Consider the following 12,515-nt stretch of genomic DNA (forward strand, 5'->3'; position numbering starts at 1 on the left):
TCAAACATCAACATTGAAGAAAACAAAGTCAGGTCAAAACTTTCCAAAAATAGAAAGTGACCTATAAATCAAATTTGCCAAAAATGGAAAGGTTTTAACCTAACTTCAACTTCAAATTACATCATCAAGAAAGCTTCAAATGAAATTTTGTTGAACATGAAAGTTGTAGATCTTTCTCTCCCATTTCCAAAAAGTCCAAGATCATCAATTTCTCATGTGTGGTTAACGAGATATGATCAAAACATGGCAAAGTGTACATGGAGCTTCAAATGTGCATAACTTCTCAACCAAAGCTCCAATTCAAGTGGTTCTTTTTGCTAAATTCTCCTTTTAACCTCTAGTTTCCAAATCATGCATTGCATTTCATCAATTATCATCACATAATCATTTGCCATTTCATTTGATTTTTGGAGGGAAATTTTAAAGTTTAAAATTGGTGCATTGTTTAAGCATCCTACCATTGCATTTAGCTCCAAAATGATATTTTGAGTGAATTTCAATCCAAACCCGTGCACTGTTCACCATGCACACCATGCATAGAGTTGAAATACCAAATTTGCATATACACCACATTTTTGCTAATTCCAATTACCATTTGGCTAAAGTTGATTAGAAGCATGATTAGGGAGAGGTATATAACACAAACCCTAACTGTTTTCAGCTAAGAACAATCACAATTTTCAGATCTAGAAATTTTTCACACTTTTTCTCTCAAAATTTTCTCTCAAATTCTTCAATCAAGATCCATTTCCTTTGATTGATTCATCTTGCTGAAGCATCATTGAGAAGAATTGAACTCAGAACCGTAGCAAATCGTGCATGATTGAAGCATAAGTGAAGCTTGAACTCAACAATGGTGATTTGAAATTCTGGAGGATTCGTGCACAATTGGACCTCAATCTTTCATCTAATCAACCATACAAGCATTGTAGAAGAACCTTGGAGCATTGCAAGGCCTTGAACCACACGGTTTCCAAAGCTGCACTTCAAGAGGTTCCAAATCGATCTCTCTTTTTCTCAAAATTATTATGCTAATGTTGTAGATCTATGTGTGCTGATTAAACTGAGCTTTGAACCATGAATTTCCATGCATTATTGAGTTAGATATGGTAGATTCAAGTTTCATGAATGATTTTTATTTTGCTCGATTCCATGTGTACATGATGATTCATGCTTAGTTGTTAGTTGATTCATGACCTAGGATGAAAGATCTACATGTTGATGTATGCCTTTTTGAATTCTGGGAAAAATGTTCTTGGTGTTCTTGATGATCTCACTGTTCCTCTATTTCACGATGAAGATGAAGTGCAGAACTTTTGGCCACGGTTTTTGCTTCGTTTTAGCAACACAAATCCGTTTCCTTATGTTTCACTAGGGTTTGCACGTGATTGGTGCATGAGGAGCTCCATGCGCGTTTCTCATTGGTCTGTTTATGTTGACCGCGCCAATGCTTGCCACCACATTAATGGAACGGCAGCGTTTTGTGTTGTTCCTGGCGCCATTTTAAAAATTCAAATAAATATTTCATTTAATCCATTTTAATTGTTACAAATTCATTTCATTTTTATTCAATCTTCAAAAAAATCAAAACAAATTGAAAATTGCTCCAAAAAATATGTGGTTTTTTGCATTGTGTCACATTTTCTGTCTATTATTTTTTAATCATTTTTCCATAAATCGTGCATGGCTGGATTTCATTTTGTGCTAGGGTTTGTGAACATGTATCCATTTTGTACCTTGCCTTGCTATATCATTTGTGAAATGCTGAGCTTTTATCCAATGAATCTGAAATTTTACATGTTGAAACTAGGCACTTTGCTTGAAATTATGGTATTGATTTGGTATTTTTATCATGTGTCATTGCTGTTTTATGATCATGTTAAGGTAGGTGTGACAATTTGTGTCACACCTTTGCTTGTTCATCTTATGTGATGTGTTTACCATGCCAAATGAATTCCAATTGTCCTGATTCTTTGTGTGATACATGTTATGGATGTTGTGAATGAGCATGCTTTTTCTTGGAATTATTTGATTCATTTCTGATTTAATTGAGATTTTTCATTCTGGTTGATCACATTTGAGCCTTTAAATTGCCTTGAACTTCATTTGATTGTGAAATGCTTGTTCTTTATCCAATGCTTGTGAACTTTTGCATGTTATTTCTAGACATGTTGATTGTTGTTTTGGCTTTGGTTTGAGGTCTTTATCATAATCCATCCCTGTTTTATGCCTATGCTAACTTGGTGTAACAATTGGTGTCACACATGTGTCTGTCTTGTGCTTGTCTTGACTTATGCTATGTGATTGCCATGCCTAATGATGTCCAATGCTCCTAATTTTTTGTGTGACGATCATGCTGTATGTCCTGTTTACTCATGAATTTTGCCAAGATTATTTGAATCATTTTTGATTTAATGTGCATTTATTGCTTCTGATGTCACAATGTGGTCACAATTTGCATACCTTCCCATGTTTTGATCATGAAATGGATTTGGTATATGATATTGATGTGAGACCTTTTGGATTGTTTCAAGATGTGTTTGAAGTTAATTCATGTTAATTTTCAGCTTCTGTTTTGAATTTTTTCTCCATCTTTGACCCTAGGCTTTGACCTAGTGGTTTGCCTCTCAAATTTGAGCTTTGATTTCAGGTTGAACATCCAAGTTCCATAGTTGGTGATGCTTCATCACTTGAGCATTGATGTTTGCTTTTGATTACTAATCTTTGTGTGTTTTGTAGGTTGATGTTGACTCATTTGAGTTTGACCTTTGGCTTGCACATTGTGAACCTTGTCTGTTTGTCTGATATTAACTGTTGGTTGTTTGTCTGTATAGTTGTACTGATTTGTTTGATGTTTCCACAGGTACATAAGTTGCTTTAAGTTCACTTTGAACTTGCTTTTTCTTGGTTGATTAACCACTTAGGTATAACCTCTCTTCTTCATGTAGTCTGGAAGACCTGTCCTGTTATATGGGCAGGCACCTGTCTGAAGTCCTCCTTAAGAGGAGATGCTTGTGATTGTTTACTCTTTGTGCCAAGCAAGAAAAGTCCTCTTATGAGGCAATTGGTAGATAAAAGAGATGTGTAGTCCATCTCCTACTATTCCGTGTGTCATCCACCTTGCTCACATTACATGTTGATGCATTGTGGATATTAACCCAAGATCTTATAGAGTCATTCACTTGTGGAGAAGAGTTCCAACTTTCTGAATTCCCACACATTCTATTGTTTAAAGCTCTCCCAGGCCAGGGATAAGAGCTATGAGGCACACCCCTCATCTCCATTTCCTCTGCTTCACCCTAACTCTCAATGTTAGGGTTAAGAGCTCAAAATACCCCATTCCAGTTGACTGTAAAGTCTAACCTTGCTTGAGCCTAATTGATTGTATATAGTGTGTGCTAACTGACTTGATTGTCTGCTTACTTGATTCATCTGTGCATATTTGCTTGAGGGTGCCTTTGTGCATTTATCATCATCATTTGTATATCATTTCATAAACTTTGCTTTAAGCATTTTGCTTTGTCCATGGAGGAGACAAGCATAAGTCCATTACTTGGCAGTTGTTCCTATGATATGGTGGGAGATTAGTATAAGTCCATTGATTGGCATCTGGTATCCTTGTTATTTTGTTTTGTGAGACTAGTATAAGTCCATTGATTGGCATCTGGTATCATTGTTTTGTTTTGTGAGACTAGTATAAGTCCATTGATTGGCATCTGGTATCATTGTTTTGTTTTAGGAGATTGGTGTAAATCCATTGATCGGTATCCGGTATCCATGTTTGTTTTAGGAGATTGGTGTAAATCCATTGATTGGTATCCGGTATCCATATTTATTTGTGAAACTAGTATAAGTCCATTGATTGGCATCTGGTATCATTGTTTTGTTTTAGGAGATTGGTGTAAATCCATTGATTGGTATCCGGTATCCGTGTTCGTTTGTGAGATTGGTATAAGTCCATTGATTGACATCCGGTATCATTGTCTTGTTTTAGGAGATTGGTGTAAGTCCATTGATCGGCATCCGGTATCCATTTGCTTTGCTCATTTGCTTATTTGCTTTGTTGCCTTATTCCAAAGGAATCACTTGGATCATCTACATATGATTTCAAGAGGTGAACATCTAAGAAGTTTTACACTCCCTCACCCTCCCACCTTTTGTTTCTTTAAACCTCCATTTGCATGTTAATCAAAACTTGAAAAATATTGTGCAAACATTTTCATTTCTTTTCAAATTAGAAACCTAGGCTTTAGGCCTTTGATTTTTCAGACTCCATTTCATAATACTTCTTTGAATTGAATTCTAATCATATCTTGACCCTCTTTTGTGAATAAATCCTAATTGGTTAATCCAACTCATTCAATTGTTTTGTGGCTTTGTCCATTCTTGATAAGTTTTCGTACATTAGCCATAGGTTTGATTTATCCTAGTTGGTTGATGTTAATCTCGCCTTTTGTCCTTAGTGGTTGAATTGTAAGACTTCCTTGCTTATTATAGGGTTAACCCCTCACTAGCAAGTTGAAGCTTTTCTCACATGGTGGACTTGTTGTTTGTATAAGGTTGAGTTTTCTCCCGTGGATAACGAAAGACCTTAGGGCTTTTGTTTTAAAATGAATCCACTCATATTTTGGAAATCTTTTAGCCGAACTACGACGTTTTGATCCTTACCTTCCATGGAAAGGTACGTAGGCAACGGGTTCATCCGTTCAAACACAAAAATAATAACTTGTATATTCCTTTCTCATCCCTTCAATCATGTTTGCACAATAAATATTTCATAAACAAATAACATTTCGTACAACAAGTTGTGAAAAGGGCTCCCTAGGAGTACCTAGGACGTTTTGGGTGCCTAACACCTTCCCATTGCGTAATTAACCCCTTACCCAGATCTCTGATCTTTTCATTAGTTTTCTATGTGTAAAACTTCTTAGGCTTTTGTTCGCTTTTTAGCCATTCCTTTGGATAAATAAAAGTGCGGTGGCGACTCGATTCTTTGTATGCTTTGCTTTTGATTTAGTCAATAAATCATAAAGTGACGAATACACCGCTACATAACCAATAGACCTTCACCAGTTGAAGATGCATGTGCTCCTTTCGTTCATTCAAATCCTTAGATTACAAGGATGATTGAACTTCTCCAAAGGTCAAAGACTCTCTTCCATACAAGAGAGTTTCGTTGAAGTGAGCATGTGTTTTGGGCAAAGCAAAAAAGAGTAACAACGCTTGATCTTCAGCCTCGATTTTTACATTGATATTTTCAAGATCAAGAATCAGCTTGTTGAACATATCCAACTGCTCAACCAGAACTTTGTCTTTACTCATCTTGAATGAATACAGAGCTTGCTTCAGGTAGAGGCGATTGACCAATGATTTGATCATGTACAAACTTTCGAGTTTCTCCCAAAGACCTGACGTCATCGTCTCCTTCGAAACCTGTCGAAGAACCTTATCACCAAGGCTCAATAAAATGGTGTTGTGGGCTTTCTATACCATAGTCAATTTTTATTTATCCTTTAACACAACGTCCATGGTTGTGTCTCCCTTCAACGCTTTTAAACAACCCTGATGAATCAGTAGGGCTTTCATCTTCAAGCGCCATAGGCCGAAATTGTTCACTCCGATGAACTTTTCAATCTCATACTTTGTTGACGACATCTTCTAAATGATCACCACACCAATTTATTGCGAAAACAATGCTAGAATTACAAAGTATAATTGGTGTCTTGATCGGTAAGAAACACACAAGGGTAGAAAGGAAAAAAAACACTAAGAACACAATGAAATTGGTTATAAACTATTATTCTTTACTTTCTCTTTGAATTAAGATTACAAGTGTTACAGAATAGAAAAATAACCTCTCTCACCCTAACTAGGATTTCCTTATGTAATGATGAGAGACTAGTATGTTATTTATAAGAAAACTAACATACTAAACTAATGAGTTTTTACACGCAGGCCCATTAAACAAGTTAACTTAGAGAACAAGCTAACTTAAACAATTGTGCATAACAAACATGCCAAATTTGATATGCTAACAATCCTAGCATATTTTGACTACAACATGTGAACAGACTTTGACGACATGTTAAGGTCCTATCTAATTGCCGAACCAAGAAGCTACTCTTTGGCCATACTAGAGTTCGATTCAATATCTCACATATTCGATTTTGTTGGATTTCTTACAAGGAATGTTGAGTATCTACAATAAAATAACTTGTGAAATATAAATGACAACATGATTTCGACTAGGTTGAACTTAGTCTTTAAATTCTAAATGAAAGACAAATAATAAAGATATTTAAATGAAAAAAAGGTTTATTTACAGAAACGTAAAAGTGGTAGACAAATACATTTTTTTCAAGAAACTCGACTCTCTCTTATGTGCGGGTACTTTGAGTGTATCGAAGTTTATAATGTTTTTGTCACCCCTGACCCTAATGTTAGAATCCTTATTTATAATGCTATAAACTAACTTCATTCTAACTTTTAAATGATCCTTTGTCCGACACGTTGTTATTGTATGTAAATGTCACTTGATTCGATCTCCACGTGTCTCTGCTAATTTGGAGATGACCAAAAAGCATTTACTTCAGTTTGAATTTTGAATTCGCTCTTAGTCGAGCCCTTCGACTTATCGAACTTCAAACCTCACCGGGCTTCTATGAAATTCAAGTTGGTTCATTGGCAAATCCTATTGCTCCTATGGCAAATCCTTCAGTCAAAAAACAACTTGATTTTACCCTATGCTTAAGGAAATTCCAGTTGGCTTCCTTGTCAAATACCTTTTGGAAGTTCAAGGCTAACACTTTAATGATGTTAAAAACTTAAAATGATATAATATATTATAATGGATTGATTTATTTTTACTAGAAATGTGTGTAATGGGTACGACAGTGGGTGTTTAGGTATCCATAGAGTACAAGTATAAACATTGGTGCCCACATGTGTATGTGATCTGGTACAAATATTTTTTCAAACGGAAGTATAAGATAAATACTATGGTATCCTACTTAAACCCTATTCATTTTCATACCTAATCCAAACACATCTAATACTAATAATAATCACTTTTTCATTATTTTTCAATTTTAAAAATGATTTGCAATTATAAGTTCAATCATTTTCCTCCTCCTCCTCCTCCTCCTTCTTCTTCTTCCTCCTCCTCCTCCTCCTCCTCCTCCTTCTCCTCCTCCTCATCCTCCCTCTCATTCTTCTTCTTCTCCTCCTCCTTCTTCTTCTCCTTCTCCTCCTCCTCCTCCTCCTACTCCTCCTCCTTCTCCTCATCCCCCTCCTCCTCCTCTTCCTCCTCCTCTTCCTCCTCATTCTTCTTCTTCTTCTTCTTCTTCTTCTTCTTCTAAGATAAAAACAACATGATCAAAGAAACTAAACTTAAAAGCAACATGACATGTAATGTAGTAAAGGAAATAACAAGTATAAACAATAAAGTAGTAAAAACCTGAAATTAAAGAAAACGGAAACTCGAATTGAAATGAAAATGTCGGCACACTTGTTCTTGATCCAAGAGTACAATGAAAACAGAAATTAAACTAGTGTGTCAATCCCTCAATGTGAGTTATTGTCACTTTTACATGTAAATATATGCCTAAGACTATGAAGAAAATTCGACAGAGCTTCCGCACAACTTTGATATTTTTGAAACACCTACATGAGTCTTATTTATAGAGCTTTGCACCCTTGTAACTTCCCTTGATCGTGCAAACATAGTGGAGGGAAAAGAAGTTGCTGAAAACTGCCCACTATCGCAGAACTGCTGTCTGCATGAGAATGGTGAACGCCATTAGGGCAATGGCGAACGCCATTTCCTTGATCATTAAATGAAGTGGCAGGTTAAGATAATGGTGAATGCCATAAGCACACGGCGAACACCATATCATCAGAATGGGCAGAAACTTGCTCTTTTGCTCTTTTTCTGATTTGCTTTTGAATTCGCATTGAATCTAGATGACAACTGTAAAACAAATAAAAATGAGATAAAAGATGATAAGTCATATTGAAATAAAGAGGAATAACCTGCGCACTAAGCCTAAAAAACACGATACGATTTCTTGTTATCAAACTCCCCCACACTTAGACTGTTGTCTGTCCTCAAGCAACCACCAAATGCAAATGAAAACAATTAAGTATAGCGTCTAAAACATAGGCACGATGAAACTCTAAGTGGTACAAGGCTGCTAGGCTAGTGCTAAATAGATAGATACTAGATATCGATAACAAGGATACCGTAATGACACATATTTGCATTACACGGACAAAAACACCCCCTATGCAAAACCAATTTGAATCATGCCATTATAAATCGACCTACACTCTTTGTTCTTTTTCACCTCTTTTTCATTCTAGCATAATCACATTAAGCCCGTTATCCGTACATATTCATGGCAGGCGAACCTGTTAGTGACTATGGTCTCGTTTTCAATATTTTTTATTTTTTTCCGCACTTACTTTGAAAATTTGCTTAAGCATCAACTGAGTTTTTAAGAGTTTGTACCTTTGGGATAAATGATCGGGTGAGGATCACGTAACTTAAAAGGGAGATATCTTATCACAATTTTTTTCGTTTTAAGGCTGAGATCATACACTTATTTGCATCGGCTTCCTTACTCAATGTGTGTTTAAGTTGGTGTTGACTACTTAAATAAACTACTTAAGAGGCTACTTCAAAAAATTAGAATTTAAGGTCTCGACATAATGGTTATTCAAATCGATGTCACATACTTAGGGAGTTTAGGGTGTTAGGACGATACCGATATTATTGAAACTTTCCCAAGTCTATTTAACAAAGCCTAAGAATGAGAAACAACCTATACTCTCGAGGTGTCATGCCATTGAATCAAAACAAATTTTTTTATTTTTTATTATTTTTATTATTGGGGGTCGAATCTAAGGGATTTTTTCAAACAAAAGAAAATAGTACAATGCGATAAGACTCAACAACGCATGTATGACTCGATAGAAATACACAAACAAAAAAGATAAATAACATAATCTAAAAGAAACTAACTAGAAAAGCAATAAAAATGGAAAATAAAGCAGAGAGAAACAATAAATAAATAAAGAGTAAAGCGGTAAAGCTCCTCCCCCACACTTGAACCAAACATTGTCCCCAATGTTTCAGTACAACATAGAAAAATGAGTAGATAAAACCTAGTAGGGGTCTCAGTGATGTCGGTCGCGACCTCTGTGGCGTCTAATACCGCTTCTACCATAGACAAGGTGTGGTACATGCTGCATATACTCCCTCATATCTGATACTTCCCTGCGCACTTCGTTCATCTTCTCGATGAGATCACCCATGTTGAGCTTAGTCCTTTCAACAAAGTCAAGCTGATTCTCTCTGATCTGATCAATGGTGACCCTCATCTCCTCTTGCTTCCTCTGTATGCTCTTGAATAACACGTCACTCTCCACATCAATATCATTCTGATGTCTAAGCTCACTTAGGATGTCATCAAGAGTTATCCTTATAGCGGTGTAGTCGTACTCCTCGCGGGGCTGATATCCGAATGAGGTACCTGTAGAAGAGTCAGAAAAAGCATGTGTGGTGTGTGCATGGGTGCCATTCTGGGGAGTATCTTCTTCCATGCGATCAGGCCTGACATTATCATCAGGGTCAGGGGCATTAGCATAAAAAATCCAGTTAGTGCTCAATCGCACATTAATATGTGCGATGCAAGGCAAAGTAACTCCTCTCACCTCTCTGTTACTAATCATTAAATAATACTTGTCGTCAGGTTTATTCTTAATAAGGCGCATGTTGCAAAAGTAATCAAGATTTGCAAAAGGAGTCTCTAATGGATCAAGTGTAGCCAACTTTGTACTTAAGTCTAACGTAAGGGCTATAGATGTAATCAACCCTCCAACACAAATAGGACCTCTTATCCTAACACTAGTAGACTGAAGGTGTGCTAATAAGGAAGGTGTTAGGTTAATTTTTTTACGTAGATAGTGCACAATAAATGAAGAAAAGATCCCTAGAATTTACGTTCCCAGTGTTTTCCCGGCCAAAGATTGTGCTGGCCAAAATGCGGTGCAAGTACCTAATGGTTGGGTTCTGGATAATAATGGCTTTAAGACCTTCCCAGTCAGTGGTGGTTTTTCCTATGAGTTGCCGCCAAAAGTCAAGAGCACTGGATTCCCATTCTCTCTCTAGAGGGGCTTGGCATGTATATTCATCTCCATGAGGGAATGAAAATATATTGGCCATTTGGTCTTGGCTATAGGTGTAATCTCTATTGAACATCCTAAAATAAACAGTGCATGTGGTGCATGATCCTCCTAAAGGTATGGCATATCTAAAAGAACTTAGAAACTCACAGGTAAGCCTAATGTATGTATGACTAGTTAAAGAACATAAATAAGACATACCTAGGTTGCCAAGCATCCAATTAACATTGTCGAATAATCCTAAATCACGAAGAGTAGAATTATCGGGATACCTTATTGCCAAGACATTCCTCTTGAAAAGCTTGTGATAACTGCTCCTTTGATTTTCGCCTATGATACCCTCTGCGGATGTGATACACATGTAATCAATCTCTCTTCTTGGCCTTGCTACCATAGGAGGCATGGTGAATGATGAGAATGAGAAAGTTGGAAAGAAAATGGTATGGAGATTGTGAAGAGGGAAGAATGAGAAAGAAGGATTTTGAAACGAGAAAATGGGTGATTATAGGTTTTATAATGACTGGAAGGAAGTTTGATGGTTGGGGGTTGAAGAATAGGAATAAATTAGACTAGCAAGTTAAGAGATTTGAATGAGGGATTTTTGGAAAACGCACAAGAGGGAAGTGAAAAACGTAAAACCTTCTGTTTTCCTGATATGGCAAACGCCATTAGGCATCTGGAGAACGCCATTTGCCTGGAATGTTGGGATTTCAAATAGAAGCTAATGGAGAACGCCATTAGCATAAAGTGCACAATTTTGGAATTTTGGCTTTAAAATAGTGAAGTTTTATGCTCTTAAGGTCATACTACTGCTAGTTGAAATGATTGTTGCATAAGGCCTTAATCGGAAACATAAAAAAATGCACGAAACTAAAGTAATTTACGATATAAAATAAAAATAAACAACTGAAAAGGAAATTACATTAATTGAAATAACAATAACATATGTTCTCGTCGATATTTCGAAGGCAAAGTAACATAAACTTAAAAACAACAACAAAGGGAAAATATTGATGAATAATAAACATTCTAAACTAGAAAGCAGGGAAACAATGGTACAACCAACAATACTGGCCATCACGACGTCTAATATTAGGCTCGAAGGAACGTCGCAAGGAATAAACTTGCTAGAACATATGGTCGAACTGCTCAGTAGCAACATCCATAAATCCGAGGAGATCAACTCGAAGAGAAGTGAGTCCTCCTCTAAGAAAATCAACTTCATACTATAGAGCATGGATAGTAATGTCGAAATCAATGGGAGGATTAATAAGATGAGCACTAGAGACGTGTGAAGTAGCATCAGGGAGAATGGCATTTCAGTTTTCATAAGGCTGAGGATTGTCAGGTGGTGTGGATGACTCACTTTGACCCTCTAAATCGTAAAGCCAATTATCCCGGTTGTGAACATTTATCTTCTCATGGTTAGGTAGTTTAAAGTTATGGACCACTTGGTTATCAATTAATAGCTCAAATTTTGTCAGTCCTAAATAAATAATGATGTCGCGGTTAAAGCAAAAGTTCAGGTGCATGGGACGAATAGCTCTAAAGGCATGTATGCGGTTAATTGGGTATCTTAGGCCAATGGCATCAACAATCATAGTGACTAACCCTCTAATGAGAATATTACATTGGGTCTCTTGGGCAATTCTATCTAAGTTCACTAACATAAAAGTAGTAGCATTCATGGGCATGCCATGGGAGGCAAAGTGCATGATAAAAAGATCATTTCTAAAAATAGAGGTAATGTTTTCTTCCTTACCAAATAGGGTGTGGGCTAGGATTTTGTGGAAGTAGCGGATAACAGGGTTGTCGATGTTCTTGGAAAACATAGTGTGAGGCTCGGGATGGTAGTTTCCGATTATGGTTCCCTATAAATAGTTAAGGCCAAGATTGGTAAAGGCATATTCTGAAGCAAAGGTAAGAGCATCTGGGCCATTAGGGAATCCTAAAAGTTCAGCCATCTCATGGTGGTTGAAATGGTATTTGTTCCCAAAAAGCCTAAAGGTAGCCAAGCCTATGCCAAATCCAAATCCTCTGTTAGGATCATAGTAAAGAGAACTCAGAAACTCAAGGGTAAGCCTATGGTACATGTTAAACCTCTTTCTCACAGCAAAGTTATCCTAACCTATCTAATTAAGAAGATACATCATACTGTCTCGGATTCCTAAGGTGGTCATGGTGAGTCCATTAGGATAAATAGATAACGCCATTTATCTCTGAGCTAAAACTTTGAAACGTCTCCTCTGAGCTTCGTTCCTAAAGACAACCTCCATATCATCAATAGGTTGCATTCTCCTAAGTTAGTATCGAGCTATCCTAAGCTACTT

Source organism: Lathyrus oleraceus, chromosome 1 (genome assembly GCF_024323335.1).
Source record: "Lathyrus oleraceus cultivar Zhongwan6 chromosome 1, CAAS_Psat_ZW6_1.0, whole genome shotgun sequence".
Taxonomy (NCBI): Eukaryota; Viridiplantae; Streptophyta; class Magnoliopsida; order Fabales; family Fabaceae; genus Lathyrus; species Lathyrus oleraceus.